The 27,533-nt window shown below is 38.6% G+C and overlaps 14 non-coding genes and 1 pseudogene across 14 annotated transcripts; 6 read left to right on the top strand and 9 right to left on the bottom strand.

Annotated features, from left to right (window-relative positions):
- Nucleotides 1-2,810: 2,810 nt before the first annotated feature.
- Nucleotides 2,811-2,896, top strand: Trnam-cau (transfer RNA methionine (anticodon CAU)). The gene is given in 2 exon segments: nt 2,811-2,847; nt 2,861-2,896. It is a non-coding gene; the product is annotated as a tRNA-Met (tRNA).
- Nucleotides 2,897-4,614: 1,718 nt separating this feature from the next.
- On the bottom strand, nt 4,615-4,687 carry Trnak-uuu (transfer RNA lysine (anticodon UUU)). Its single transcript has one exon. It is a non-coding gene; the product is annotated as a tRNA-Lys (tRNA).
- Nucleotides 4,688-5,426: 739 nt separating this feature from the next.
- Nucleotides 5,427-5,512, top strand: Trnam-cau (transfer RNA methionine (anticodon CAU)). Its single transcript is given in 2 exon segments — nt 5,427-5,463; nt 5,477-5,512. It is a non-coding gene; the product is annotated as a tRNA-Met (tRNA).
- Nucleotides 5,513-5,966: 454 nt separating this feature from the next.
- Trnak-uuu (transfer RNA lysine (anticodon UUU)) lies at nt 5,967-6,039 on the bottom strand. The gene has a single exon. It is a non-coding gene; the product is annotated as a tRNA-Lys (tRNA).
- Nucleotides 6,040-6,780: 741 nt separating this feature from the next.
- On the top strand, nt 6,781-6,866 carry Trnam-cau (transfer RNA methionine (anticodon CAU)). Its single transcript is given in 2 exon segments — nt 6,781-6,817; nt 6,831-6,866. It is a non-coding gene; the product is annotated as a tRNA-Met (tRNA).
- A 451-nt stretch (nt 6,867-7,317) lies between these two features.
- Nucleotides 7,318-7,390, bottom strand: Trnak-uuu (transfer RNA lysine (anticodon UUU)). Its single transcript has one exon. It is a non-coding gene; the product is annotated as a tRNA-Lys (tRNA).
- Nucleotides 7,391-8,438: 1,048 nt separating this feature from the next.
- Trnam-cau (transfer RNA methionine (anticodon CAU)) lies at nt 8,439-8,524 on the bottom strand. Its single transcript is given in 2 exon segments — nt 8,439-8,474; nt 8,488-8,524. It is a non-coding gene; the product is annotated as a tRNA-Met (tRNA).
- A 1,017-nt stretch (nt 8,525-9,541) lies between these two features.
- Trnam-cau (transfer RNA methionine (anticodon CAU)) lies at nt 9,542-9,627 on the bottom strand. The gene is given in 2 exon segments: nt 9,542-9,577; nt 9,591-9,627. It is a non-coding gene; the product is annotated as a tRNA-Met (tRNA).
- A 1,023-nt stretch (nt 9,628-10,650) lies between these two features.
- Trnak-uuu (transfer RNA lysine (anticodon UUU)) lies at nt 10,651-10,723 on the top strand. Its single transcript has one exon. It is a non-coding gene; the product is annotated as a tRNA-Lys (tRNA).
- A 1,460-nt stretch (nt 10,724-12,183) lies between these two features.
- Trnak-uuu (transfer RNA lysine (anticodon UUU)) lies at nt 12,184-12,256 on the bottom strand. The gene has a single exon. It is a non-coding gene; the product is annotated as a tRNA-Lys (tRNA).
- A 1,435-nt stretch (nt 12,257-13,691) lies between these two features.
- On the top strand, nt 13,692-13,764 carry Trnak-uuu (transfer RNA lysine (anticodon UUU)). Its single transcript has one exon. It is a non-coding gene; the product is annotated as a tRNA-Lys (tRNA).
- A 2,624-nt stretch (nt 13,765-16,388) lies between these two features.
- Nucleotides 16,389-16,474, bottom strand: Trnam-cau (transfer RNA methionine (anticodon CAU)). Its single transcript is given in 2 exon segments — nt 16,389-16,424; nt 16,438-16,474. It is a non-coding gene; the product is annotated as a tRNA-Met (tRNA).
- A 1,434-nt stretch (nt 16,475-17,908) lies between these two features.
- On the bottom strand, nt 17,909-18,722 carry LOC145466324 (uncharacterized; annotated as a pseudogene).
- A 2,550-nt stretch (nt 18,723-21,272) lies between these two features.
- Trnak-uuu (transfer RNA lysine (anticodon UUU)) lies at nt 21,273-21,344 on the bottom strand. The gene has a single exon. It is a non-coding gene; the product is annotated as a tRNA-Lys (tRNA).
- Nucleotides 21,345-21,955: 611 nt separating this feature from the next.
- Nucleotides 21,956-22,041, top strand: Trnam-cau (transfer RNA methionine (anticodon CAU)). Its single transcript is given in 2 exon segments — nt 21,956-21,992; nt 22,006-22,041. It is a non-coding gene; the product is annotated as a tRNA-Met (tRNA).
- Nucleotides 22,042-27,533: the final 5,492 nt, after the last annotated feature.

Consider the following 27,533-nt stretch of genomic DNA (forward strand, 5'->3'; position numbering starts at 1 on the left):
AGAAAATTCCTCCTTTGCATTTTCTTCACGCGCGGTCATTTCAAAGTCATTTCAATTGACAACAAGAAGATCTGTTAGATCTTATAACCGCGCTTTTAAAATTTAACTGTTTTCTTAGTACTACAGTCGCAACGCAGTCCATATTCCAAAGCAATCTTTGATGATTCATTGATTACTGTAGACATCACATCACTTGATCAACACACACTCTATTATTGCACCATCAGTCGTAGCCGTTGTGACATCTCCGATGACGTAATAGTCTTAATCTGGAACTTTCTTCGGGATATGTATGGGCATGAAGATACGAACACTATTACAAACCGCTTTCTTTCTTTAAAGTCACAATTAAATTTAATTGTTTTTTTCCCTTGAGTTAAGGGTTAGCAAAGAAGTCACACAAGTCACATAATTCAAGAATTGCGTTATCTACGGCTATCTTTAGTACGGTGGTTATTTCCCTATCAATGACGTAATCTTTGCACGTTCTGACACGTTCTTTGCTTGGCTTGCAAATATTTAATTTTCCTTCCGATCTATGAACTTGCTGCGATGAAACAGTCAAAGGATTTACTTCATTTGCCTAAAACCACAAGAAATACTCGCAAAATTACAAATAAATTAATGACCGTCGCTTCTGCCGAAATAAACTTGCAAAGTAAACACGATCTTATTTGTCACGTAGCGAAAGTGAAAGCTGCAACGTCAGCGCATTCCATGGCTGACGTAATACCTTTTTTCAGCGTATTTATTATTCCCTTTAAATCCAACGCTTTGATAAAACGAAAAGAAAATATATTTTACCCACAAAAAAGAAAACAATATCGGTAAAATTGTCCGTGTATTTATGTTTTAACAGCTTCTGGCGGAAAAACATCACACGTTGCATGACTCAAAGTTTGGCCGAGCGGAGGTCTGCGTCTGGTCACCGACAGAAAACAAGAAGATCTGTTAGATCTTATAACCGCGCTTTTAAAATTTAACTTTTTGCTTAGCACTACCGTCGGAACGCAGTGCACATTCCAAAGCAGTTATTGATGATTCTTTTCTTACCGTAGACATCACATCACTTGATCAACACAAACTGTATTATTGCACCATCAGTGGTAGCCATTGACAAATCTCCGATGACGTAATGGTCTTAATCTTTGTAGAACTTTCTTCGGGATATGTATGGGCATGAACGATATGAATGACACGACAATAACACTATTAACAACAGCTTTCTTTCTTAAAAGTCATGATTAAATTTAATTGGTGTTTTCCACGAGTAAAGGGCTAGCAAAGTAGTCACACAAGTCATATAATTTAATAATAAAACTCTATCCCGACCGATGTATCGATTTTGGTCACTCCAGTAACCACAGATTGAAAACGTGACAGAAAATTGGCGTTACTTTCGATGATCTCATCATTAGCCAATTATAGGCCATCTTTCAGCTCTTTTCGTCACATCCCCCCCACGGGAGAATTTTGTCAAGTTAGCTAATTTAGTATGCAAGCCACCGTAATGGCGGTCACCGTCGACGAAATGTTTATTTGCTCAAAATTGGGGCAAAATCTTTCGGAGATGGAAATCAGGACATTTGTAAGGATACAGAAAGTAATTTGGGACCGATTGCTGGCTTCTAAGGCTGAATTTATCCAGAAGTAAGCTGTATTTTCGTTTTCGTGCCGAAAGCCGTGCGATGAAACGTTATCGGCTTGTTCTGCTGTCTTGTTCTGTTTTTCTCTTAGTCTTCCTTGTAGCCCGCCGAGGCCAGTCTTTCGTCTAAATCAGTTGAAAAACGTTCGAAAAAGATGTTCCCATCCAAGTTTAAGCTCTCAGGCGATAATTCTGGAGATTTTTGGCCGAAACGTTCGGCTTTGTTATGTTCGTGTTTTTCGGTTGCTATGGGCGACCGTTGCTTCCTTTGTTAGGTCAAGTCTGGGGAGTGAGGTCAGAAAAAAATTCTAATTAATTCTGGTTTTGTTCGATTTCGCTGAAATTTTAACACAATAAGGCTGGATTGTTAACGAATAGATTTACCGCCTGCCGATATGTGGTAGCTATTAACGCTGAAGTGTTATATCGCTTCGAAGTCAGGGTTTTGAAGAGATTTTTTTTGCAACGTGTGGGTTCGGCGTGATTTTGTAATCGGAGGTTTTTGTTGACCCCGAAGGAAAAAATATCCGGGAAAGGTCATTTCATCGACGATTCAAAGGAATATAAATGTGTATATGTTCCGAGCTAAATTTCTGGTGAAAAAATATAATTTTGACGAACGCTGGGTTTTTAATTTTTTCCCGCGAAAGTCAGTATCGGAGATGAGATTTATTAATGTTTCAACTGCTTTTGGCGAGTAAACATCACAGGTTGCGTGACTAAAAATTTGGCCGAGTGGAAGCTTGGGTCTGGTCGCAGACAAAACTGCGAAAAAAAAAAAAACACGGGTAAACCATGAACCGCGCTCGGCCCATGGCCGCGCGGTTAATTATCAAAAACTAGACTCAATGTACTCCATGTAATTTGGAATGACTGAAATGTATTCCAAGTTAAACGACTCTCACTGAAACTGCATCACCGGCCGTGACAACAAAGTACAACCTAAATTGTAAGTCATCTCCTCCCACACATGGGCAAACCACCCCCAAGAGCAAGAGGTAAGTGCCAAGATGACCGGTATATTACAACACATTTCCCTGCTGAATCGAGGGTAAAAAGCCTTACTTTGAATTCAATATTACACGCTAAATATCTCACCTTGATAGCCACTCAAGGTGCGTGTTCTAATTACTTGATGCTAATTTTCAAAATAAACTAAGCAGGTGCCTCGTTAGCGCAGTAGGCAGCGCGTCAGTCTCATAATCTGATTTAGAAATCTGAAGGTCGTGAGTTCGATCCTCACACGGGGCACACTTTTGAGAATTCTCTCCATTTTATCGCAATATTTTTTCTTTTTCGATTATCTCAATTAAAGTATAAACAGGGAATATCTTTTCTGCGATCATTATGTCTTAATTTAAAATAAGAAATATCTTTCAATCGATCATTACGCCTTAATTTTTAAATGGCATCAAATGGACTTTGCCAATGAGCCCTCCTTCTTGATTCTTGATTGGGTCTGCCGGTTTTCAGCTTCTTTTTACTGTATTTGAGGCCTGGATACGTTTGACGGGCTGATAACAGAATTGGAAACAGTTATGAACAATACTCATCTCTTTTTTTTTTTTTTATTAAGATGTATTTTGATTTTTAACCACAAACTTTCATTTATGGTCATTTATAGATATATATAATTTCAATCTAAATCAGAAATGCTGCTTTTGATATTTATATTACAAAAATCCTTTTTTTTCAAACTTCAACTTAAAGAAGATTATCTAACAGTCCATCAAATTATGGTAAACACTAATTAGTTTTACAGGCTAAGGATGCACCGTAATAATTCGATTTAGCCCCAATGGCACTAAATCAACAAAGTGTTAGAAAACGACAACTTCTTTTTGGTAGTAAAGAATTTATGAGGCAAGAGAGGAAGATCTATAATGAGGTTAACACAAGTACAACAGAGGACATAGTGCTTTTTACTTTGGGAGACCGTCCAGCTATTTTTAAACCATTGAACTGCTTCACGTTTATCTACACGCGCGGTCAGTTCAAAGTTATTTCAATTCACAAATAGCTAAAACTAGACTTAATTTGCTCCTTGTATTTTGCAATCAAGTGACTGTAATTTTTTCCAGGTTATACGACTCTCCCTGAAACTGCATCACTAGCTGACAACAAAGTACAACCTAAATTGTAACTGGTCTTCTGGTCTCCTCGCACACACGGGCAAACCACACCCAAAAGCAAGAGGTAAGTGCCAAGATGACCGGTATATTCCAACACATTTTCCAGCAGAATCGATAGTAAAAGCCGTATTTTGAATTCAAAACTCCACGCTAAGTATCTCGCCTTGATAGCCACTCAAAGTTCGTGTTCTTATTACTTGTCGCTAATGAAGACCATGCTAAGTTTCACAGCAAACCCTACAAGTTCCTCGTTAGCGCAGTAGGCAGCGCGTCAGTCTCATAATCTGAATTAGAAATCTGAAGGTCGTGAGTTCGATCCTCACACGGGGCAGATTTTTGTGAATTCTCTCCCTTTTGTCGAAGTCTTTTCTCTCTTTCGATTATATCAATTAAAGTATAAACAGGGAATGTCTTTTTTTACGATCATTAGGTCTATTTCTGAGATAGTATCAAATAGACTTTTCCGTTGAGCCCTCCTTGATTCTTGATTGAGTTTATTGGTATTCAGGTTATTTATATTCCAGCAATCTTGTTTTAAAAGCTTCTTCTCAAAGTTAATTTCGTAGCAGTCGACCAAATCGTGGTAAGTACCAATTAGTTTTAGAGGCTAGGGATGCAATAATTCGGTTTAGCGCCCAGGGCAGTAAATCAACAAAGTACTAGAAAACCGCATGTTTTTCGATAGTAAAGGATTTATGAGTGGATGATCTACTCGGATGAAGCTAACATCTCAAGTACTGCATAGGAAATAGTGCTTTTTTACTGTATGGATATAATTTTATACAACTTGCTTCACTTGTGTTGCATTGTGTCTTGAACAAACACAAAAAATAAAGTCGCCCAATATGGGACTTGAACCCATGACCCTCAGATTAAAAGTCTGATGCTCTACCGACTGAGCTAACCGGGCGGCTCATACAAATGGCGTGACAAATGATGGAACTTTGTCGTGATACCAGTGCATATTATTAATATTATCGTGATTCTAAAAATCGTATCAGTTGTGGACCTCTAATTCTGGTCATATCGAGAATTGCAGTCGGCCTCCATTCCTATTTGGCTCCATGCACCATTTTAAGCTCGGGCTTATCAGATGCAGCTTTTCAAAGAAGAAGTTGTGAATCCAAACCGACATGAAATGAATTGATGTATGATTGCAAAGGTCACGTTAAAGGCTGCGCCCCCCTGAAACGGCTTTGAGAGTCGCTGGCAAAGAACGTTCCTCAGTTAATTGAATAGCTTTGCATTTATCTACACGCCAGTATCAGTTCAAAGCCATTTCAATTGGCAACACGCAAAAACAAGAGTCAATTTGCTCCGTGTAATTTGTAATGGAGTAACTAAAATGTTCTCCAGGTTATACGACTCTCATTGAACCTCTATCACCGGCTGACAACAAAGCAAACATACTTGTTGTAAGGCGTCTCCCCGTACATATGGGAAAGGCCACGCCCAAGAGCAGGAGGTAAGTGCCAAGATGAACGGTACATTACAGCATATTTCCCTGCAGAATCGAGGGGTGTAAAAGCCGTACTTAGAATTTAAAATTCCACTCTAAACATCTTGCTTTGAAAGCCGATCAAAGTGCGAGCTCTAATTACTTGTCGCTAATGAAGACCATGCTAAGTTTCAGAGCAAACCCTTCAGCTGCCTCGTTAGCGCAGTAGGCAGCGCGTCAGTCTCATAATCTGAATAAGATATCTGAAGGTCGTGAGTTCGATCCTCACACGGGGCAGAATCTTGAATTTTTCTTTCATCGAAATCTTTGCTCTTTCTTGTTTATTTTTATTAAAGAAAACAAGTCGTAATCTCGTCTAACTACCACTATAACTTAAAATAGTATTAAATAGACTTTTCCATTGAGCCCTCCTTGATTCTTGATTGAGTGCACTGGTATTCAGGTACTGGTTTTTAGTTTCACCCTTTTCTAGAAGGTTGTAACCCTCACCAACATTTCATTTGTGATACCACGAGCCAAACGCCCAAATGTCATAGCGCAAGTGAAATACTATGATATGATACATTTCAAAGAAAATTGTAGCCCAGGAAACGACACACATATTTGGGAGTAAAGACTTTATGAGACTAACACCTCAAGAACAGCAGAGGACAGAGTGCTATTTTTACCGAGTGGATATGACTTTATAGACCTTGCCTCACTTCGTGCAGAAAACAAAAAATAAAATTATCGCCCAATATGGGACTTGAACCCATGACCCTCAGATTAAAAGTCTGATGCTCTACCGACTGAGCTAACCGGGCGGCTCATACAAATGAGGTGACAAATGATGGAACTTTGTCTTGATGCGATGCACATTATTGATATTATCGTGATACTAACACCTGTATCAGTTGTGGACCTCTAATTCTGGTCGTATCGAGAACTGCAGTCGGCATCCATTCCTCTTTGGCTCCATGCACCGTTTTGAGCTCGGGATTATCAGACGCAGCTTTTTAAAGTAGAAGTTTTAAATCCAAACTGACATAAAATGAATTGATGTATGATTGCAAAGGTCACGTTAAAGGCTGCGCCCCCCTGAAGCGGCTTTCAGAGTCGCTGGCAAAGAAAGATCCTCAGTTAATTGAATAGCTTTGCTTTTATCTACACTTTTATCAGTTCAAAGCCATTTCAATTGACAATATGCAAAAACAAGAGTCAATTTGCTCCGAGTAATTTGTAATGGAGTGACTAAAATGTTTTCACGTTATACGACTCTCACTGAACCTCTATCACCGGCTGATAACAAAGTAAAACATACTTGTTGTAACGCATCTCCTGCACATATGGGAAAGGCCATGCTCAAGAGCAAGAGATAAGTGCCACGATGACCAGTACATTACACCATATTTCCCAGCAGAATCAAAAGATGTAAAAGCCGTACTTTGATTTCAAAATCCCAATCTAAATATTTCGCTTTGATAGCCAATCAACGTGCACGTTCTAATCATTTCTCGTTAATGAAGATCTAGACCACGCTAACTTTCATAGCATTGATTACAGGAGCCTCGTTAGCGCAGTAGGCAGCGCGTCAGTCTCATAATCTGAATACGAAATCTGAAGGTCGTGAGTTCGATCCTCACACGGGGCAGACTTTTTATTTTTCATCAAAATCTTTGCTCTTTCTCGCTTATTTTTATCAAAGAAAACAAGGAATAATGTCGTTTAACTATCATTATGACTTAAAATAGTATTAAATAGACTTTTCCATTGAGCCCTCCTTGATTCTTGATGGTGTCCACTGGTATTCAGGTACTGGTTTTCAGTCTCGCCCTTTTCCAGAAGGTTGTAACCCTCACCAACATTTCATTTGTAATACCTCGAGCCAAATACCCGAATTTCATAGCGCAATTAAAATATTACGATATCATACATCACAAAGGAATATTGTAGCCCAGCAAACGGTACACATCTTTGGTAGTAAAGACTTAATGAGACTAACACCTCAAGAACAGCAGAGGACAGAGTGCCATTTTTACTGAGTGGACATGACTTTATAGACTTTGCCTCACTTTGCACGGAAAACAAAAAATATAATTAATCACCCAATATGGGAAATGAACCAATGACCCTCAGATTAAAAGTCTGATGCTCTACCGACTGAGCTAACCGGGCGGCTCTTACAACTGACGTGACAAAAGATGGAACTTTGTCTTGATGCGGGGCACAGTATTCAGATTATCGTGACTCTAAAAACCGTATTAGTTGTCTCGGACTTCTAATTGCTCGCTAATACCAAAAAATACAAGCAGTTCGCCTCCATTCCTCTCTCGCTCCATATCGATCCATAGCATTGCACCCTTATTGATTTCCCACATCTACCTATACAGCCAACATCTCATTAATTCCCCACATATACCTACACAGCCTACATCTCATTAATCCCCAACATACACCTACACAGCCTGCATCTCATTAATCCCCCACATATACCTACACAGCGTGCATCTCATTAATCCCCCACATATGCCTGCACAGCCTACATCTCATTAATCCCCTACATATACCTACATAGCTCATGCTATTATAAAACACAGCAAGAGAGCTGTCATAAAGGGATAATTTGGACGGGAAAATATTTCTTTGTAGTTTTGCTTCGGGCCATTTTAGTATGATTAGTGGCCGAATATCAGCCAGCCCTGGCTGGATACAGTGCTTCGACGCTGCAAATGGCCGAGTCTTGGCCAGTTGAGGTACTCAATGAATCTTTATCTCATCATCATTGTCGAATCTGTATTCATTTAGCTTTTAATCAACTGACGTATTGTAAGTAGAATTCTGTGGAGATATCATTAGAGAAAATATTGGAAAACGCCATCTGGTTTGAGACGGTTAACTGCCAATTTGACGCTTATTATAATTAAATACGACATGATTTTTTTCGGCTATTTATCGCACGGTAGCCTGAAAATCGTCACATACTACGAGATCTGCATTCACTTAGCTTCCATTTGGTGTATTAACTTTAGAAATCTGTTGAGATGTTCTGGTAATAAAACAAAATTATTTACATGACACGGTTAGCTTTCAGTTGTGAATTAAAAGATACATGGCTCGTGATGTCAATCTTGAAAACATTTTCTGAAATGCTTGAAACCCTTTGGCAAGCGTGCAGCCTCTATAGAAAAAGGCTTCAATGAAAGGAAGAAAATTCTAAAAGATGTGCCCCGTGTGAGGATCGAACTCACGACCTTCAGATTTCTAATTGAGATTATGAGACTGACGCGCTGCCTACTGCGCTAACGAGGCACCTGTTGGGTTTGGGCTGGAATTTATAGGTAGCATGGTTTTTATTTAGCGACAAGTAATTAGAACGTTCGCTTTGATTGGCTATTAAGACAAGATATTTAGCGTGGAATTTTTAGTTCAAAGTACGGCTCTTATACCCTTCGATTCTACTAGGAAATGCGTTGTAATGTACTGGTCATCTTGGCACTTACTTCTTGCTCTTGGGCTTGGTTTGCCCGTGTGTGCGAGGAGACTACTTACAATTTAGGTTGTACTTTGTTGTCAACCGGTGATACAGTTTCAGTGAGAGTCTTATAACCTGAAAAACATTCCGGTCCCTCCGTTGCAAGTTTCACGGAGTAAACTACAAACATACATCAATTTCATTTTTTTTTCGTCAGTTCATAACTTTTCCTTTTAATAAACTGCATCTGAGAAAGCCAGAGTTCAAAACGGTGCATTTGTTATGGATCGATATGGAACCAGAGGGGAATGGAGGCCAACTGCATTTTTCGGTGTGATGAGAATTTAGAAGTCCACAACTGATACAGGTTTTAGTTTCACGATAATATCAAAAATATATGCATCGTTCAAGACACAATGCAACAGAAAGAGAGGCAAGGTGTATAAAATCATGTCCACTCAGTGAAAAAAGCACTATTTCCTATGCAGTACTTGAGATGTTATCCTCATCATAGATCATGCTCTCTCTCACCTCATAAAGCCTTTGCTAACAAAAATTGTGCCGTTTTCTCGTACTTTGTTGATTTTGTGCTCCGTGCTCTACATCGAATTATTACGGTGCATCCCTAGGCTGTAAAACTAATTAGTACTGACCACAGTTTGGTCAACCGTTACGAAATTAACGGCTTTGAGAAAAACTTTTTAAAACAAGATTGCTGGAATATAAATAACCTGAATACCAGTAGACTCAATCAAGAATTAGAAAAGTCTATTTAATACCATTTTAAAATTATGACATAATGATCGTTTAAAAGATATTCTTTGTTTCCTTTATTTAAGAAAAAATCAAAAGTCTGCCCCGTGTGAGGATCGAACTCATGACCTTCAGATTTCTAATTCAGATTATGAGACTGACGCGCTGCCTACTGCGCTAACGAGGCACCTGAAGGGCTTGCTCTGAAACTTAGCATGGTCTTCATTAGCGACAAGTAATTAGAACTCCCACTTTGACTGGCTATCAAGGCGAGATACTTAGCGTGGAGTTTTGAATTCAAAATACGGCTTTTACTCTCGATTCTGCTGGGAAATGTGTTGAAATATAGCAGTCATCTTGGCACTTACCTCTTGCTTTTGGGTGTGGTTTGCCCGTGTGTGCGAGGAGACCAGAAGACCAGTTACAATTTAGGTTGTACTTTGTTGTCAGCTAGTGATGCAGTTTCAGGGAGAGTCGTATAACCTGGAAAAAATTGTAGTCACTTGATTGCAAAATACAAGGAGCAAATTAAGTCTAGTTTTAGCTTTTTGTGAATGGAAGTAACTTTGAACTGACCGCGAGTGTAGATAAACGTGAAGCAGTTCAATGGTTTAAAAATAGCTGAACGGTCTCCCAAAGTAAAAAGCACTATGTCCTCTTTTGTACTTGTGTTAGTCTCATCATAGATCTTCCTCTCTTGCCATGTAAATTCTTTACTACCAAAAAGAAGTTGCCGTTTTCTAGTACTTTGTTGATTTAGTGCCACTGGGGCTAAATCGAATTATTACGCTGCATCCCTACCCTGTAAAACTAATTAGTGTTTACCATAATTTGAGGAATTGTTACAAAATTTTCTTTGAGTTGAAGTTTGAAAAAAAAGGACTTTTGTAATATAAATATCAAAACAGCATTTCTGATTTAGATTGAAATTATATATATCTATAAATGACCATAAATGAAAGTTTGTGGTTAAAAATCAAAATACATTTTAATAATATTAATGATCCTCTTTCAATAATAATAAAAAAAGATGAGTATTGTTCATAATTGTTTCCAATTCTGTTACCAGCCCGTCAAACGTATCCAGGCCTCGAATACAGTGAAAAGAACCTGAATACCGGGAGACTCACGATAGAGTCACGATAATATCAATAATGTGCACTGGTATCAAGACAAAGTTCCATCATTTGTCACGTCATTTGTATGAGCCGCCCGGTTAGCTCAGTCGGTAGAGCATCAGACTTTTAATCTGAGGGTCATGGGTTCAAGTCCCATATTGGGCGATTTTATTGTCTAATTTGAGGACAGGTGTAAAAGGTCATATCCACTCAGTCAAAAAATGCACTATGTCCTGTGCAGTACTTGAGATGCCAGCCTCATCATAGATCTTCCTCCCTCTCCCCATAAAGCCTTTACTACCAAAACACATTCCTTTTTCTAGTACTTTTGTGATTTAGTGCCCCGGGTGCTAAATCGAATATTACAGTGTATCCCTAGCCTGTAAAACTAATTAGTACTTACCAAGATTTGGTCGACTGTTACGACATTAACTTTGAAAAGAAGTTTATAAAAAAATTGTTGGAATATAAATAAGTTCTTTGAAATCGATTTTGTGATAAAAACTTAACGCTATAAGCGAACGACGTTTCGACTGTTGAACGGTCGTTTTCAAGTTCCGTAAAAAAATAAAATGACATGCATAAATATATGGTTAAAAAAGCTAAAATATGTATATGGAACAATAGGCGATAAAAGTTAAAAAAGCTTAATGCGAATGGTATGCATAGTTGTAAAAAATATAAAATTAGAATTATAAACTAAAAACGTGAAGAGAATTTAAAGCATTGAAACCAAAAACCTGAACAAATACTTTCGCGCGGAGCGAATCACTTGTTTGTTGAGTTTCGGCTTTAAAATTCTAATCAGCATTTCAAAAATCAGACAGTCAAGCTTGCATTGGCACTTAATGGTTAAAAATCAAAACACATTTTAATAAAAAAAAGAAATGAGAATTATTCATAATTGTTTCCAACTCTGTTATCAGTTCGTGAAACGTATCCAGGCCTCAAATACAGTGAAAAGATCCTGAATACCGGTGGACTCAACCAAGAATCAAGAAGGAGTGCTCATTGGAAAGGTCCATTTGATGCCATTTAACAATTAAGACCTAATGAGCGATTGAAAGATATTTCTTGTTTCCTTTGATTGAAATATATAATCTAAAGAGAAAAAAGATTTCGATAAAAGGAGAAAATTCTCTGGTGTGTCCCGTGTGAGGATTGAACTCACTACATTCAGAGTTCTGATTTAAATTATGAGACTGACGCGCTGCCTACTACGCTAACGAGGCTCCTGCTTGGTTTGCTCTGAAACTTAGCAAGTCTTCACACGGGGCAGACTTTTCATAATTTTTTCTCTTTAACGAAATCGTTTTTTTTTCCTGTTTCAAGTCATGTCTTAATTTTAAAATAGTATTGTATAGACTTTTCCAATTAGCCCTTCTTGGTTCTTGATACAGGTATTCAGGTTTTTTTCACTGCGTTTGTGACTGGATAAATAACAGAAGTGGAAACAAATTATAGACAATGCTCATCTTTATTATTCAAATATATTCTGATTTTTAAGCATAAACTTTCGTTATAAATATGTTTAACTCAGAAATGTTCTTTTTTACCATCAAATCGTGGCAATTTCTATTTATATTAGTTTTACAGGGCATAACATTGATCTAGGAAAAACAAATCGCCCAATATGGGACTTGAACCCATGACCCTCAGATTAAAAGTCTGATGCTCTACCAACTGAGCTAACCGGGCGGCTCATTCAAATTAAACAACGAGACAAATAATAAAACTTTGTCTTGATGCGGTGCACAGTATTAGTATTATCGTGACACTAAAAACAGTACCAGGTGTGGACTTCTAAATGCTCGCTAACACCGAAATATGCGGTTGGCTCCCATTCCCCTCTGGCTCCATATCGATCCATAACATTACACCATTTTGAACTCTTGCTCATTAGATGCAGTTTTTTAAAAGGAAAAGCCAAATCCAAACAGAGATAAAATCAATTTGCTGCGTGTAATTTACAACGGAGTGACTAAAATGTTTTTCAGGGTATACGACTTTCACTTTGGGCCATTTTAGTATGATTAGTGGCCGAATGTCAGCCAGCCCTGGCTGGATACGGTGCTTCGACGCTGCAAATGGCCGAGTCTTGGCCAGTTGAGGAACTCAGTGAATCTTGATCTCATCATCATTGTCTTATGAATCTGTATTCACTTAGCTTTTAATTAACTGACGTATTGAAAGTAGAATTCTGTGGAGATATCATTAGAGAAAATAATTGAAAAACACCATGTGGTTTGAGACGGTTAACAGTCAATTTGACGCCTATTGTAATGAAATACGACATGATTTTTTACCTATTTATCGCATAGTAGCCTGAAAATCGTCACGTATTACGAGATCTGCATTCACTTAGCTTTCAATTGGTGCATTAAATTTAGAAATCTGTTGAGATGTACGGGTGAAAAAAAAAATTATTTACATTACGCGGTTAGCACTCGGTTGTGAATTTAAAAGATACATGGCTCGTGATGCAAGCCAATCGTGTGAATATTTCCTGAAATGCTTGAAAGCCTTTGGCATGCGGCCTCTACAGAAAACTAGATTTCGCTAAAAGGGAGAAAATTCTGAAAAATGTGCGCCGTGTGAGGATCGAACTCACGACCTTCAGATTTCTAATTGAGATTATGAGACTGAAGCGCTGCCTACTGCGCTAACGAGGCACCTGTTGGATTTACGTTGAAACTTACATTGGCTATTAAGGCAAGATATTGAGCGTGTAATTTTGAGTTCAAAGTACGGCTTTTATGCCCTTCGATTCTAATAGGAAGTGCGTTGTAATATACTGGTCATCTTGGCACTTACCTCTTGCTCTTGGGCGTGGTTTGCCGGTGTGTGCGAGGAGAGAACTTACAATTTAGGTTGTACTTTGCTGTTAGCCAGTGATGCGATACAGTTTCAGTGAAAGTCATACAACCTGAAAAACATTTCAGTCAGAGTTCAAAACGGTGCATTGTTATGGATCGATATGGAACCAGAGGGGAATGGAAACCAACTGCATTTTTCCGTGTGATCAGAATTAAGAAGTCTACAACTGATACACGTTTTGGTGTCACAAAAATACCAATAATGTGCACCGCATCAAGACAAAGTTCCATCATTTGTCTCGTCATTTGTATGGGCTGCCCGGTTAGCTCAGTCGGTAGAGCATCAGACTTTTAATCTGAGGGTCATGGGTTGAAGTCCCATATTGGGCGATTCTATGTTCTGTTTTTTGTTCAAGACACAATGCAACACAAAGTGAGGCAAGGTATATAAAATCATATCCACTCAGTGAAAAAAGCACTATTTCCTATGCAATACTTGAGATGTTATCCTCATCAGAGATGATGCTCTCTCTCACCTCATAAAGCCTTTGCTAATAAAAATTATGCCGTTTTCCTGTACTGTGTTGATTTTGTGCTCCGTGGTCTACTTAACAAATAAAGAAGCCTCGACTGTGCTCTGTTCTGTTGTAAAGCACGCAGGAAGCGGTAGAGCACGAAACGTCTTGAGTGCTTTACTACTTCCTAAGTGCTTTACAACAGAACAGAGCACAGTCGAGGCTTCTTTATTTGTTTTATGATAAAGAATCCGATTATTTCCCCACGCATTTGGCTGAATTTTCAAACCAAACTTCATTTTCCAAACGAGCAAAAGTGGCGTCAGCCGTTTATTGTTCTCTGATAAAGCACGCTAAAATAAGCTAATCACAATCCTTGTTAGAATTGTTCAAATAATTTGATTGGCTAACGAAGCGACAGCTGTCAATCACAAACTGGACTTCAGCTAAGCTTTCAGTTTCGAGAAGTTTGAGCGGCTTTCGAGAGAAGAACGATGCCTTCAAAGTTCGCTTTTAAGTTAATTTTTAAATACGGATCTAAAGGCAGGTGAAGGTTTATAGTCCAGAGGAATTCGGCCGTATTGTGGCCCATGAAAACGTGCACTTTTCCAGTGGAAATTACGAAACGCTGAGCTCAAAGTTTGCGGATGAATGTGCGAAATGCCGAGTTGAATTTGAAAGGAGCTACAGTTATTTACGGCTTGTAGTCGCATGCAGCAAGATTGCCCGAACTAGCGTAAAAGTTAGAAAGACTAAACGGCTCCCACTGGTCCTACTCCGAGCACAGAAGAGAATATCAGAGCAAACTTTGCACTGACCACTCGTCGGTTCACGTCGCTGAGATTACTGGAGAACGAGCGTTACTACACTGCATGTAAGTGTTGTTTGAGCGATTGAGCATTTTTACAAAAATAAAGTTTCTCATCATAAACAGAGACAGTTCAATTGTTGTTTTACTTCTTAAGTATAATTTCTGCCTTCGTAACAAATATAATGTCTTTTATCGAAGCACTGTTTAGGTTGAGAATTTTTTTATTTCGCTACGTGTTTTGTCGGCGGGAATCCAGCAAAACTTGTTATTTCAGTACAGTTTTAACTCTACAGTTGCTAATGCATCAGTCAATTCCAGCAGTGCCCATCCCACCCCCCCCCCCGGGCAACCGTGGGGCATTTGCTCACGTTGTCAGTCCCGGGGGTGGGGCATCCGCAATTTTATCGCTGCCCGGGGGCTGGGCATTTGCGTACCCCGGGGAAACCCCCGGGCATTCGACACACGTGTTTTGGAAAGTGCCATGGATGAGTTCATCGGGAAAGACGAGGCGTTTGTTGAACAATAGCTTGTTCGTCAGGGACTGGAGAAACTTGCAGATGTTTTTAAAGGTATGTTTTCTCAATTTTAGATATTTCTTCATTACTTGTAAGCATATAAATACAAGCGACAAGGTGAACTATATTTTGTTTATCACAAAACAATCACTGACGTGAAAACGACTATTCCGCATTTCGCATTCAAACCTAGCCTAGCATTTTTAAATTCATGAAAGTGGAGTTAAAATACGTAAGGTTTGCGAATTCAAATGATGCGATCTTCAAGATTGATCCTGCGAACTTAAAATGCAATGCATCTTCATTTAAAATGTCTTGATTCTTCACAGAAAAAGTAGCCTGCGAATGCCGTCCGCCGCAATCCCAGCTATCCTCTAGCAAACTATTTAAAACAAATATAAAGAAATAAATATAATCAGAATCAACTAACACGTACTGTTGTCCTTGAAGTCTAGCCGTTGCATTAAAATACTGAACAATTGACCGTTTTATTCACTGATTAATTAAAAAACTGCGGAGGTGTTGGAAGGCGACAATCCCGGGGACGGGGCATTTGCCCTCTTTCTTCGTCCCCACCCCGGGGCATTTAGACAGCTTATGTGTCCCCACCCCGGGGAATTTGCCCATATTTTTAAAAAAATGCTAATGCCCCGGGGGTTAGCCCGGGGGGGGATGGGCACTGCTAGAATTGACTGATGCATAACAATGGTCTCTGTGAGCCATATTTACTATAGAAAAATAGCTCGTTTCTATTGCGTTTGTCTGAATCACAGGGAATGTTTAATTTGGGGCAAATTTCTCAAAATTCCGAAGCAAAAATTTGAAAGCCAACTTACCGTCATCAATCCGTGCTCTGTTCTCTGATAAAGCACACTCTTTCAGCCAATCAGAGCGCGCGTTATATGGAAACTTTATTATAAATCGAATTATTACGGTGCATCCCTAGGTTGGAAAACTAATTGGTACTTATCACGATATGGTCAACCGTTACGAAATTAACTTTGATCTTGAGAAGAAGTTTTTAAAACAAGATTGTTGAATATAAATAACCTGAATACCAGTAGACTCAATCAAGAATTAGAAAAGTCTAGTTAATACCATTTTAAAATTAAGACATAATGATCGTTTAAAAGACATTCTTTGTTTCCTTTATTTAAGAAAAAATCAAAAGTCTGCCCCGTGTGAGGATCGAACTCATGACCTTCAGATTTCTAATTCAGATTATGAGACTGACGCGCTGCCTACTGCGCTAACGAGGCACCTGAAGGGCTTGCTCTGAAACTTAGCATGGTCTTCATTAGCGACAAGTAATTAGAACTCCCACTTTGACTGGCTATCAAGGCGAGATACTTAGCGTGGAGTTTTGAATTCAAAGTGCGGCTTTTACCCTCGATTCTGCAAGGTAATATAATATACACTTTCACCATTTGTATCTTGAGCTGCAGTAGCCGGATTAAGCCTTGATTGATATGGTTCATTGTAAGGTTCGTTCTGCGATCTAATATTACATGTTGCAGCGAAAGGGTAGTTCAAATTCGTCGACAACGTATACCGTCTGCGAATGCCGCGAAAAAAAAGCCTCCGGCGCCTCGCCGCCGAAAGCAATGCAATCTACAATGTTATTCCTCCAGATATCATTGTCTCTGCAACATTTAGATTTGATCTGAGGTCAATCAAGTAGCGAGATCCGCGATAATTGGAAGCTATGGAAAAAGCAATGTAATTACTACTTGGTTTGGAGCGGAAAAGCCCCGAGCATCAACTCACCGAATAATCAGGCACGCGATTGATGACGATGGCCTTTAAGTATTAAAAACCTTCAGCCGTACTGATCATGAAGAGGAAGATGTAAACGATTGGCGTGTAGTTATTGGTATAAAGATGAAAAGGTACTGATCGGCGAAGTAACGTAAACGAGATAGTTCCAGCAGGAGGGACACACTTCAGTACCGAAACGCTTGACGACTTTATAGCTGAGTTATAAAAGAACCTTGACGAGGAGCCGCAATTATTGTTTACGGCTTTTTTACGATACTCTCATCTGCGATCGATCGTTCTTGGGATGAACATGAGCAAACCACAAAAGCAGCCTCTTAGGATGAGAGACCTCCTATGTAAATGGGAGCTTAAGCAATGCCGTCGGCGACGGCGAGGACTATATGCCTAGTAAAAATTGAATTTAGTATATTTTAATTACGATTTTGATTTTCGATCCGCGTCAAGATTATTATGCCTCGATCTTAATGGATCTGTCCTGCATATCATCTCATTTCTCAGTGATTCATTTGTAATCAATACAACCGTCGTGGTTCACGTTCTCTAGAAAATGCAGAATTTTGGTCATTGCAGGTTCTTGTTTTGAAGAGAAGGCAGGATTGGACAAGCGTGAGAAATTTTAAGCTAGAGATTAAACTGAAACTGTGTCATCAATCTGTTCGCTCTTTCATCAGTTTTGAATGCCAGGGTTTAAGTCGCGACTGCACATCGATAAGTATACAATTTACTCTTATCGACACGATCAGTTAATCCTGCTCAAGGGTGATTGCTACAGAGACTTAACTGTATTACCTATAGCTTTTATTTAAGTGTTAATGAAAATCTCAAAGAGCTGAATTTTATAATACAATTAACTGACACTCATTTACCTTCTAAGTTACAGGTTCGGTTCTCAATCTTTGATCATCATTGTCTCTGTTATTCTGTCACTACATGTATTTATGTTTCCATTCTGAATCCATCAAAGTCTATGAAAGGTTCAAGGCCTGTTATTACCTAAGAAGTGAAATGTGACGTAACCATCCCCTTTGTCGCATGCTCCTGTCTCCGTATTCCACGTTTTAGTGGGAACGAACGAACCGCCACCGTCTGATATGAAGATATCAGCAAAGCCTCCGTTAACACTTCCACCAGAGTATCCTCCCCCTCCCCCTGGTACATAAATAGATGATGCTCCACCTCCACCAACCCCGTCATCGCAGCAGCCAAGATAATCTTGGGATCCGCCTCTTCCACCGTTTAGAAATGATTTGGCTGCCGATTCATTGCACTGCATGATTACCTGGCTGTGATTGAAGCATTCACCATCACCACTAAATCCTCCGCCACTGTATCCTTCAACTAATTCCCGCCAAACACATGGTTCAACACAAATCAACCGGCCGCCCTGTGCAACGGTGCCAAGCATCAATCCTTCATCTTCGCTAGCTTGTCCTGGTCCACCGTCTCTTTTATTTTGCTCCCCTCCACCCCCGCCAGCAATACTGAGAGGGGTACTGTTGGAAGGAAAAAACACAAATGATCCCCCACAAGCACCACTTCTGTATTGCGAAGGACGTTCAGCACCTCGCCCACCAACATAATCAGTTTGGTTCCCTCCTTAACATGGACTGTACAGTTTACCCTCACTCCTTCATCACCCCCTGAACATCGCCTGTGGCACCGCACATGCCAACGTAGTAGTAGCCAGTTAAGGGTGCACTCCACTCTTGCAGACCATTTTGTCACGTTTATATTTCAAGGGAGGAGCCTTTGTACCCAGCATTTGATGTTGGACCTTCCTTGCCAGTAGCGTTAAGTGTAGTGAAGTAAAACTCAAGTTCTGAAAAACAAAATAGCGCTTGTGTATGGATTATCGTAGAGCCTCGCAGATCCTAAAAATCTCAGAAACTCACTACTGCGACAAATTCACCTTTATCAACTTCAAGTTGATCAATAGCTAAGTGTTTCACTTCACCCGCTGACGCAACTCAAAAGTTTCACTTTATTTGATGAAAAATAATTGTTTCTATTGACAAAACTGGTGTTGTTTCCACAGCTAATTAGCAAGTGGCGGAAATAGAACTGTGCTAGATTTTGACAGAGGAAGTTCTTAATTACCAAGTAATAGATTCTAATGCCAGCTGCCTCGTTATTAACTTGCGTTTTTAAGACAATACTTGTCCTCAGATGAAACAAAATTAGGAAAATAGAAACTCCTGGTTCGCTGTCTAATGACTTGTGTAGTGAGATTTTTAGGCATCATTGACAAAGCGACAAGCTTTCGCCCAAACCTCAAAGTGAAATAATAGCCAAATGCATCTCGGCCCAATTAAATTCCTTTATTCGAGTATTTTGATTTAAAAAAACGCTGAAATGGCGTAAATTTGTAACAAAACGACCGTACCCCCGGCAATAATTTTATTGTACGGTCTCCACAGTATCCTATCCTACAATTTGACACCAATTCAATAGAATCATTCAGCTTCTTACCCGTTTTTACTCCACATTCTTCTCCAGTCCACGGCAGCTTGCATGAACATGAAAATTTGTCTTTCTTCAAATCAAACAAACAAGAACCACCATTGAGACATCCAGTCAACAGGTAGCCCTAATATCAAACAAATAAACCAAAACTCAGAAACAGGAGCAAGAACTGAACGAATAAAACTAAAAAAAAATGTTCGAATTTTCCTCTCGAGAAAGAAATCCATGCTAAAGCAAGTAAGCACCCTGTGTGATTACCTTGAGATGCAACGAGAAGGTACTGGCTTGTCGATCTTGGAAGTTGGTGTCTCGTTCACCTGAGTAGAGATATCGTGCTTGTTTAGTTCACAAGTTCCTTTCTCGCCACGCCCAGCTAGCTGGTCGAAGTTTATAGAAGAACACCATGTGTTTCTCATACATGAATGGCTACAGGACATCAAAGTGAGAGACTCAAACCGTTGAAAAACGTGGCCCATAAGCTTCTTGTTTTGCCGAGTCGTGAAGTAGGCCCATCGAGTTAAAGAGTTTTAATCAACGGTAAAAACCGCGACATTTAAAAAGATTTCTTGAAGTACAACAAGCGACCAAATCACTTTAACTTTCATTTGCAAAAGATCAACTTTGTATATCACGCAGTTTTGTTGGAGGAAATTAGTGTTAATTTTCTACAAAAAATTGGTTTCGGGTTTTTCTTTTGAACACGAATCTCTCTGCTGTCAAAATGAAAGTGACAACTGCCGCAAACGCGAGGTCTTATATTTGTACTCAAAACAGTGCACTTAACATTTTGCTTCATACGATTGTGAAACATTTTAAAAGGTAATGTCACGGTCACAAGAGCAACTAACGGGAAATACCTGCCAAAAGCAACTCTGCGGGTTAATTCTTAAGTAAACAATTTAGGTAAGAGCAGGAACTTAACGTGCAAAATTGAATAAGTAAAGTTCAGAAGAAGAAGAAAAACTGTCTTTTTATTAATCAGTTGCTTACATCAAGGATCCAAAAATGTTTTAGGCTGTCTGGGTTGCTTTTAAAGCTCTGTAATTTAATTTTGGGCTGCGCTATTAAATGTTTATCCGTTCGGTCATTCTAGGGGAACTTGTGTCAAAATTATGAAGGAATTAAGCCTGCTAATGAAGACCTTGCTAAGTTTCAGAGCAAACTCAGGACGGTGCCTCGTTATTAGGGCAGTAGGCAGCGCGTCAGTCTCATAATCTGAATCAGAAATCTGAAGGTCGTGAGTTCGATCCTCACACGGGGCACACTTTAGAGAATTTTCTCTTTTTTTATCGAAATCTTTTTTCTCTCTCGATTATCTTAATAAAAGGAAGCAAGAAATATCTTTCAATCGATCATTAGATTTTAATTTTTAAATAGTATCACAGAGACTTTTCCATTTAGCCCTCCTCCTTGATTCTTGATTGAGTCTACTGGTATTAAGATTCTTTTCACTGTGTTTGACAGACTGATTACGGAGTTGGAAACAATTAGCAATAATTCTCATCTCTTTTTTTATTAAAATGTATTCTGATTTTTGACCATTAAGTGCCAAAGCAAGCTTGACTATTTAAACAATCGAGCCTCTTCCGATAAAAGAAATAAAGTGGCAAAATAAAGTGGTAAAACATTAACACCGACGAAAGATGTATGATCCGAACTTCGCAACTTTAAAACAGGTAGAGTCCAGAGTCCAGGCCAAAATTCACAGCTGATCCATGATCCGCCGTGCTTTTGAAATCCGCCAATCCGTTCAATTTATCGCAAAAATCCGTAATCCGTTAAGCCAAATCCGTTGATCCACAAACCTCTTCGTCCCCCTCAATATGGGACTTGAACCCATGACCCTCAGATTAAAAGTCTGATGCTCTACCGACTGAGCTAACCGGGCGTTCTGATACCAGCAGTGTACATTATAGATATTATCTTGACAATAAAACCTGTATCAGTTGTGACTGTGAACTTCTAAATTCTGATCATACTGAAAATTGCAGTTGATCACCATTCCTCTTTGGCGCCATAACAATGCACAGTTTTGATCTCTGGCTTATCAGATGCAGTTTTTTTAAAGAGAAGGTTATTAATCCAAACCGACATAAAATGATATGATCCAGTTTACAGCCATTTCAATTGACAATGGGCAAAAACTAGACTCAAATTGTTCCGTGTAATTTGTAATGGGGTGACTGAGATTTTTTTCCAAGTTAAACGACTCTGACTGAAACTGCATCACCGGCTGACAACAAAGGACAACCTAGTTAATTGTTGAAAGTCATCTCGTCGCACACATGGGCAAACCACGCCTAAGTGCGAGAGGTAAGTGCCAAGATGACCAGCATATTACAACACATTTCCTAATAGAATTGAAGGGTATAAAAGCCTTACTTTGAACTCAAAATTTCACGCTAAATATCTCAACTTAATAGCCAATCGAAGTGTGAGTTCGGAGTTACTTGTCGCTAATGAAGACGATGCTAAGTTTCAGAGCAAATCCTACAGGTGCCTCGTTAGCGCAGTAGGCAGCGCGTCAGTCTCATAATCTGAATTAGAAATCTGAAGGTCGTGAGTTCGATCCTCACACGGGGTACATTTTTTAGAATTTTCTCCCTTTTATCGAAACCTTTTCCTGTAGAGGCTGCATGCATACCAAAGGCTTTCAAGCATTTCAGGAAATGTTCCCAAGATTGACTTTTTTTTTTTTTTTTTTTCTTTATTGAAACAAATTGATATTAATACAGCAAATTAGTTACTTACCTACATAATTATAATAACAACTAATATTACTAATACTAATAATATAATACAACTAATTAGTACTAATAATACTACAATACTACAATACTTACAACACTAAAAAACACCAATATCACTAACAATAGACGGTAACCAAAAAAAAAAAATTCCAACAAACTATAACTAAATATTTACAAAATATAATGTAAATAACATATTAATTAGTATTACATGGGTCAACATACAGAAAGTGAATGCATATTAACACCTTTAAATAATTAAGCTTTTACAAAAGGCGACATTATCCATTTAGCTTCAAAGAAATCCTTTGTTTTTTTACTATGCAGACTTATATATTTTTCCGTTTCATATTTTACAGCAATTTTCTTTTTAAATCCATATATATTTGGAAGAATTTGACTTCTTCTACAATCCCATAAGTACAATTTCCCAATTATAATTAGATAGTTTAGCAGCTTGGCAGAAGGGGAGTTTTGTGGTATCATTCCAACTAAAACATCTTGCAACGAAAGTCGAATGTTTTCCTTTAAAAGTTGATGCCAAAATACTTCGAAGTCACGCCAGAAATCTATCGAGTAAGGACAGAGATACAGGAAGTGATATAGCGTTTCTGGTTCAGATGAACAAAATGAGCACGAGTCGTTCATTTTAAAGCCAATTTTGTAAAGTTTAGCATTAGTGTAAAGAATGGAGTTAAGAATTTTGTATTGAAATGCCTTAACATATGCTTCAAGAGCAACACTATGCGGGATCGTAAAAATTTTTTTAACTTCCTCGAGTGTAAAATGAAATTCATTTTGCAGCTTGTTTACAATAGTTGGAAAAAGAGCCTTTCTGCTTACAAGTAAAGTATAATAGTCTTTAGATTTCTTCTTTGTCACATCAAATATATTTTCGTCAATTTTTAGAGAAAGTTCACCTGTTGTTGATTTATGAGTACTATTTTTTAAAATGGAAGGAATGGAGTGTCGAAGACCAGCCCAAACTAAAAAATTAGTTTTCGAAATCCTGTTAGAAACTAGGGAAAAGGAATCTTTGTTATTTAAATCAAAGGATAGATCGCTGATATGAACTACACCAGCTTCGAAATAGCTTTTATAATAAACTGTTTTATTATTAATGAGTATTTGTTTGTTATTCCAAAGAATATAACGCCAGTTTTTTTCTGCACAGAACATATCTCTAAATTCTGACCACCACTGCAGTAATTCTAGATAGAATAGAGAAATATTCAGTGGAAGGATGCTAACATCATAGTTGCAATGAAACAAGAAAAGGCCGCCAAAGCGTTCTAGGTGATATGTCAGATACCTTTTCCAGGTGCCATCATTTGAGCTAACTATTCGTTTTAGCCATTCCAATCGAAGCGATATTATCATGCTATCAAAATCAATCACCTTTAAACCTCCGTTGGAGTGTTCATTTATCGCCGATCTACGTGTGACTTTATCAGGACCATTCCATAAGAATTGAAATAATAACTGGTTTAACTGACTTACAAATTCTTGTGGGGTAGGTATTAAAGATGACACATAAACAAATTTCGGGATTAATAGAGATTTGATAAGTGTAATTTTGCCATAAATAGAAAGACCTCTTGAGGACCAAATTCTAGTCAGGTTTTTAATACTGTCTAATCTTTCTATGAAATTCTTTTCAATAAGCAATTTTTGATCATACGTGTAATAAATTCCTAGAGCCTTTATCGGTTCGTTAGGCCATTTAATCCCAAAAGGCTGTGCTTTGCAGTTCCTTGAAGAACCTATCCACATAGCTTCCGTTTTGAAACAATTCATCTGTAAGCCAGAGACAATCTTGAAATCATCTAATAGCCTAAAAAGAGCAGTAGCAGAGCTTGTGTCGGCAAGTATTGCTGTCGTATCATCTGCGTATTGAAGAATTTTTGTCTCCTCACTCCCAATAGAGATACCTTTTATATCTTTATTCTGTCGAATCGCAATTGCTAATGTTTCTATAGTAACTACAAAGAGGTAAGGAGAGAGCGGGTCCCCCTGTCGTACCCCACGTTCAAGCTTAAAGTATTCGGATGAAAGTCCGTTGTTTATCACACAGCTTTGTATGTTTCTGTAGAACGTTTTAACCCAATGGATGAAATTAGGGCCAAAATTGAAGGATTTTAAACAATAGAGAAGAAAATCCCATTCTACGCTATCAAAATCAATAAATATCATTAGTCCCGGAATACTTTCTTTTGCAGTGAAATCCATAATATCAAAAACTGATCTAATTGTTTCGCCTATATATCGGTCTTTCACGTATCCAGTTTGGTTATGGTGTATAATGTTTGGAAGAACATTTTTAATTCTTGTGGCGATCACCTTAGACATAACTTTTGTGTCAACGTTTACGAGAGAGATTGGACGCCAGTTCTCAATATAAGAACGATCTTTTCCTTTTTTTTCTATTAGGGTAATTACCGCTTGTTTTTGAGAACAAGACATTTCACCTTTTTCAAAGCTTTCGTTCACGCATTTAAGAAAAGGATCGCTTATTAAAGGCCAGAACAATTTGTAGAATTCTATAGGAATTCCGTCATTCCCGGGAGTTTTGTTGGTTTGAAAACTTTCGAGGATATTGTAACATTCCTCAGCTTAAATTTTGCCTTCGCAGGTTAACATTTGTTCTTCGGTTAATTGAGGTATATTCAAATTCTCTAGAAACTTTACAATGTTCTGACGGTTTTCCGCATCACTATTTGAACTTTTGTATAGCTCTCGATAAAATCGTTTTTGTTCTTGAAGAATGCCAAAAGGATCTGTCTTTACGACGCCGCTGATGACTAGTTTCCTTATATGCTTTTTTACATGATTTCTTTTTTCTAAGTTTAGGAAATATTTGGTACTTTTCTCGCCGTGTTCATGCCAACGTGCTCGGGCACGGATTATTATTCCGTTGACTTTTTCATCATAAAATGATTCGAGCTTATCCTTAGCCGCATTTAAATTGTTACCATTCGAATCATTGGGGTCCGTTTCGAAAACCTGTTTCGCTTCAGTATATTCTTTTTCAAGTTTTGATCCTCTTTCGTTTCTCTCCTTTGCCTTCTTTTTGGAGTATGTTATAGCATGAGTTCTTATATTATATTTTATCCAGTCCCAAATATTACGGTGGTCGGAAAGTTCTTTTCGGCCTTCCGCGATCCAAATTGGTACCATTTTCGTAAGGTCATCAATGTACTCATCATCCTCCAATATGGAGGTGTTCATCTTCCAGAACCCAGGACCTTTAGCCTCTTTGTCCACGTTCCCAAATTCTAAATAGATAGCCGAATGGTCACTTCTGATGGCGGGGATTATATTTATGGCTTTGACCCAGTCGTGTAAATTGTTAGAAATCAACCAATAATCAAGGCGACAAAATATCGGCGGAGATCGTTGACTCCAGGTAAAACTTTTAGTTTGCGGGTTTTTAACTCTCCATATATCTACAAGATCTAGTTGACCTTGGACATCGTTGATGCAATTTATCACAGATTTCCTAGGCGTCATTATGCCACCTTTTTTGTCCAGTGTAGGATTCAGAGGACAATTGAAATCACCTCCAATCACAATATTTTCTTCTGAATCTAAATTTTCGGTTTGCAGCTTAGTTAACACATTTTTGAGGAATTTAATGATGTCTTCGTCTTTGTTTGGTGCATAAATGTTTACAAGAACATACATTTTATCTTTGATAGCGGCTTTAACAACGATGTACCTCCCCGATGTATCTACAATTTGAGAGTGAATAACGCAATCAAGACCTTTTTTGATTAAGATTGCAACACCTCGAGAGTTTGAGCTCCCATGGGAGCAAATAAGTTCTGCACCCCATTCGTTTTTCCATTTTAACTGTGTTGACAATGTCGAATGAGTTTCTTGGAGGAATATTATATCAGAGTTTCGTTTTCGACAGAACGTGAAAATTGTTCGCCTTTTTCTGAAATTGCTTAGCCCCTTCGCATTGAGAGAAAGCAGATTAAGAGAGTGATCGGTCATTAGAGCTGAATTGGGGAAGTGGTATTATAGAAGAAGTCATAATACGAAATTGATATCGATGGTATAGCAGAGTGCAAGAAAATATAGTGCACATAAACCGATAATATCGCCCTAAAACAAATTATTAATCTACAGAAAAACATACAGTAACATATAAAGTAAGAAGTTTCCGGAGCAATCACATTTTTAGTTGAACAAGGAGGGTTAAATAATTTAGTACTTATTACACACATAAACCTTAAACTAAACTTAACTATTGATGTGCTGTTGCGCTGCGACCGCTTTGGCTTTGGTTTCCGCTGTTTCCTGTATCCATAATGAGACCGTAGTATGGGAGATTGGTTGTTTCTTCACCTCTGTAGATTTGCCCGTTTATAATTAGCTTATCAACTTTGAAATAGACTGTTTGCTTTCTCTGTTTGGCCTTTTTCAAGATGGGATATAACGTTCTCTGTATTTCATCAATTTCCCGGGGGAAATCATTCGCGATTGAAATGTTGGTGTTTTTCAAGTTTTTAACAAAAGACCAAACATACTCCTTGTCTTGAAAGAAGCTAAATTTAGCTATAATAGGCCTTGGTTTAGAGTTCTGTCCTTGATTGGTATTCTTCTTAGTAGGGATGCGGTGAACGTGTTCGAAACGAATCTGTTCGATATCTTCCTCTGGGTTCTTAAGTTTATCGCGCATCACTATTTTCAATTGATCTTCAGCAGAAGTAGACTCACCTCTTCCTTCTGGAACATTAAACACTTTTAGATTTTCACGCCTTGTGTATGCTTCTAACTTGATGTTGCGGCACTCAAGATGTTTTATTTTAGCACTGAGGTCTTCCAGATTCTTTGCGTGGGTTTCCAGTGTTGCACACGTGGCGGTTGAAGATGAATTTAGGTCGTCGATGTAGGCTTGAGCGGTGTTCAGGCTTTCTTGTAAACTTTTATTTTCTTTTTCCAATTCTGCCACTCTACCTTGCATAGCCTCTAACTCACTGAGTCTTGTTAGCACTTTGTCGAGCTTTCCACTGACTTCATCTAGTTTGGCAAAAGCCCCACAACAATGGCCGTCGGCTTCGTCGAACGCATCTTCCCCGTCAGTCTGTGAGCCGCTCTCCCTTAGCCGTTTACGACTATCGGCTCGGGCGTCATCTTTTCCCATGCTATTTAAGCGAATGAAAGCCAAGCAGCCTTCGTTGATTACATTATTTTACAAGTTTTGAATTTCTTCTAAAGGAGCTGGCAAGAACACGTCCGCCTTCGGCGAAGGCCAGGTTACTCTCTCCCCAAGATTGACTTGCATTACGAGCCATGTATCTTTTAAATTCCCAACTGA

The sequence above is a fragment of the Orbicella franksi genome, chromosome 13, assembly GCF_964199315.1.
Source record: "Orbicella franksi chromosome 13, jaOrbFran1.1, whole genome shotgun sequence".
Taxonomy (NCBI): Eukaryota; Metazoa; Cnidaria; class Anthozoa; order Scleractinia; family Merulinidae; genus Orbicella; species Orbicella franksi.